Raw genomic sequence first — 3,905 nt, forward strand, 5'->3', positions numbered from 1 at the left:
GGAAGGTCCCCGAGGTGTCACCCCTGAGGTCTCTGATGGAAGCTGGAGCTGCGCACCCACCCTGGACCTGTCCCTGCAGCCCCTCGGGTGCTGTCCCAGGCAGCCCCGGAGTCCCCGGGCCCAGGCGAGCTTTGCGCAACCCACGGTGCAAAGGTGTGCGCCGGACCTCGCCGCCTCCCGCTGCAGCAAGCAAAGTCCTCGTGCTGCTCCCCCGGGGCAGGAGATGCCGCTGGTGCCTTCTGGCATGAGGTGGGAGCAGGAGGCTTTTCCCCTCCCGTAGTGTTGGAATCCTAACCCAGGAGAGAAGAGCTGATGGGACGGGGTGGTCTGTCCGTCTGCTCACCAGGATGGCTGCAGGAGCCATGAACCCCCCCTTACACGTCGCCCCAGCCTTGTGGCAGTGGTGGCTTTATCAGGGTTGGGGTTTATAAAGGGGGTTTGCATGGCTGCGGATATGCTGGTGGTGGTTGGGTTTTAATGCAGATGAGCCACTCGAGACTAACGAGCCCGCTCTCGGTGCAGTCGAGTACACGCGAGGGAAGACTTCGTGGTGTTGCTGACCTGGTAGGAAGCATCACGAAGGGTATTTCCTCACTCTGCCCTGCTAGCATGCTGATCTGGCAGCTTAAAAAGAGGAAAATAAGGTTGGGAAAAGCCAAGCGCCCTCGATCTTGTATTGCTGGTGCTGATAGATCCTCCGTGGGCCGGTCGGGAAAGGCTGCAAGCAGATGCTCTAATTTCTCCTCTTTTCAATGCAGGGCTCCCTGAAAGAGTAGAGAGAGGAGAGGAGAGGAAATGCCTTCCCTTTGAGGCACTGGAGGTCTTGCCAGTGTGCCACGATAAGCATTCAAAGGAAATATTCTCTGCTTTTTTTCCCATGTTTTCCCTCTGGGTCTGTGCCTGCTGGACCTGGCTTGGAGGTTTGGGCTGCTCCGCATCGTGGGTCCACCCCCCCACCCCACCGAGGCGCAGGGTCCATGCCCACCCCGAGTGGCTCCTTTCCCAAACAAGCCCGGTGTTTTCTGCCAAGTCACGGGCAGAGCGGGGTGGTGGTCAGAGCAGTGCCGGCACGTCACTCCGGGCTTCACGGTAGTGTTTAAGAGGGCATTTCCTCTGTGGGGAAAAAGGGAGAGGGAGAAAGTGAAAGTTGTGCCTGGTTTCCCGGAGCGGGAGGTGCTTTGTAGGAAGGCAAAAGTGCTGATTTCACCGGGCAGTGAATTCCCCGGTTGCTTCATGGCCGGCGGCGCCTGTGCTAGGAGAGTGCCAGGGCAATGCCTCACGCCGGGAATAATCCTGCTCGGCAAACTGCCTTGAAGTGCTCAGAAGCAGATAAAATACTCTGGCTGTGGGAAAACTCCGGCAGAGCATGGCCAAGGTCACCGCATGTGTCGGGGGCAGAGCAAAATCCTGAGCTTCAGGGCTTTGGGTGCTGCTCCCGCATTGGGCACCCACCGCTGGTTTGTGCCCGTTGTCTGTTTGCTGTGGGAAAAGGTGAGAACTGACCCCAAAAGGGCTTTTTTTTTTTGTAATGGGAGGAACCAAATGCTAATTCAGCTTGTAAGAGCAGCTGGCTTTTGCCTTACCATGGGGAATGTGCTGTGCTCCTACAGAAACGCAGCGAAGCTCCTTCCTTAGGCTGACTTTCTGGATAATAATCACTGGGATCGGTCATGGCTGAGCAGAGCCTGTGGATGCTGCAGGAGGAAGCATTTTGGGCACCTGGCTGGATTGGTGCTGTAGAGGAAATGTTTTGGTTCCCGTAAGTCATTTCCTCTCAAAGAGAAACTGAAAATGTTTTTAATTTGGGGAATTGTTTGCTTCAGCCACTTGCACAATTCCTGAGCTTGCCGGGGTAGGGCAGGCTGTGGTGGTGGTGTCCTGTTGAGGTGAGCTGAGTTAAAACAGCACCCTGTGGACCCCTGTGAAGTTCATAGATGGGCCTGTGTGACAGCACGGAGAGCCCAGGGGTGCTGGTGGGGTGAGATGTGATGGGGGAGGCTGCAAATCCGGGATGCACGTGCCCATGTGCGGCCTCTTGCAGCGCCTGGCCACGATTGAAGCACTGCTAGCCCTATGTGTGCTTTGCAGCGGAGTCGCTGTTTGTTCAGTGGGGACACGGGTTGGAGGTTGTGTTTTACCAACTAAAGCTGCAGCTGGAGGCTTGTGATCATTGGGACGTGCTCGGTGTCTTTTTTCCTTCCCCTCATTTTCCTTCTCATCGCCAGACCCCCGCTTAGCTTCAGCCTTAACTCCGCGTTGGGCTCGGCCTTGCGCTGTGCTTGTAGTAAAGCGCTGGCTCGAACTGTCGGTTTTTAGAGGTGCGCCCATGGTGTTTCTCATAGTGCTTAGGCTTGGTTTGGTTTGTAGCTGCTGAAAACACGGCTGTCCTGGCAAGCCTGATTAGTCTCAAAATTAATCTGAGAGATCAGCATGTCAAGGGCTTCTTGTGATGGTGGCAGAAGGGAGTTGCTGGAGGAGTTCCCTTGGAGCCACCTCCCTCCTCTTGCTTAAGCCATGTGGTGGCTTTTCTGCAAAGCTGCTGGAGCTGGTTTCCCAGGCAGGTAAAGTAGCTGCCTTGAGGATGTGAAGACCAGTTGTCCTCACCTGAGAACTAATTGCTGATGAGAGACAGCTCAATGAGAAACCAGAGATGTGCTGGGCTCGAACCTCCCTTCCTCGCAGTGGGTGGCAGTCGCACTAATGACAAAAAGTCTGTGCTCTAGCCCTAATCACATTGCAGTCCTCCATGAAAACCTGAACCCCTCCCAACCAAGCTGGTGCAACAAGACATCTGTAGGTTGACTTTGCTGTGGCTGGGCATGGTTCCTAACGGGTACGGGAGGTCCCGTACTGTGGTGGGAACTCCTTGGGTGAAGGGTAGGAGAAACATCTAGCCTACATCTGTGATGCCGGAGAGGGGAGTGGAAAGGAAACGAGGATGAGTACGATGGGGCTTGTTGGGAGGGATGGAGTGAGTGTTTTGGAGGCTCCAGCCAGGACAGTCAACCGTGGGTGACGTGCCTGGTGCAAGTAGACTTTGGAGCTTCCCTGCTTGTAACTGAGGTCTTAAAAGCACACAAGTATGACCGAGGGTGGCAGGACAGATGAGGTCCTGTGAGCTGTTTCACTGTGGTTTATTTAGGCTTTGGGGTTAGGGACGCCTGGGTTTGGTGGTGGGAGGTTCTGCATCCACTTGTTTCGACACAGGTCCAGGAGCAGCAGTTGCTCTTGCTCCAGCTGATAGTGTTGGGGTGCTGGAAAGTCAGGGCTAAACCTGTTCGACTGACCCTACGCTCCCCTCCCGAGGGCCTTTGCAGCCACGGGTGGGTACCACACCAAGCGCGTTGCTTGTCTGGGAAGCCACTCTAGCTGAAAAACAGCCTAGCAAACAAGAAAAGGGAGTTCAGAGCTTGAGCGTGGCATGGGTCGTGCAATAACAAAGCCTTCTCTGGGCAGCAGGATCTGACCTGGTCGCTGAAGAAATGCTGCTTATTTCCTGGTAAAAGCGTATTGTGTTCTCTGGGTCTTTTGTTAGCTGCAGGGAGACCAGGGTGGCTGGCTGTCACATGAATGCGCAGGCTGAACTTGGAGAAAACATGCCATGTTCAGGAAAAAAAACCCAACCAACGAAGACAAATTATATCTGAGCTTGTTTGTACGGTGGCTTGTCAGATCAGTGACCCTTTGCAAGAATACGCAGAACCGGAGACCTGACTCTTGTTAGTAAAACAATTCTAGGTAGAAAACAACCCTGGTGATTCTGCCCCTGTGCTCTGCTCTGGGGAGACCTCCCCTGGAGCCCTGCGTCCAGCTCGGGAGCCCTCGGCACAAGGAGGGCATGGAGCTGTTGGAGCGGGGCCAGGGGAGGGCTACTAAAATGCTCCGAGGGCTGGAGCCCCTCTGCT

At 55.1% G+C, this 3,905-nt stretch overlaps 1 protein-coding gene across 2 annotated transcripts in view; it reads left to right on the forward strand.

Annotated features, from left to right (window-relative positions):
* The window catches only part of SLC25A37 (solute carrier family 25 member 37), an 18,473-nt gene that overhangs the window by 3,882 nt on the left and 10,686 nt on the right, over positions 1-3,905 (forward strand). The gene's annotated exons all lie outside the window — the stretch shown is intronic.

This window comes from Egretta garzetta, unplaced genomic scaffold (assembly GCF_000687185.1).
Source record: "Egretta garzetta isolate BGI_Z169 unplaced genomic scaffold, ASM68718v1 scaffold233, whole genome shotgun sequence".
In the NCBI taxonomy this organism is placed as follows: Eukaryota; Metazoa; Chordata; class Aves; order Pelecaniformes; family Ardeidae; genus Egretta; species Egretta garzetta.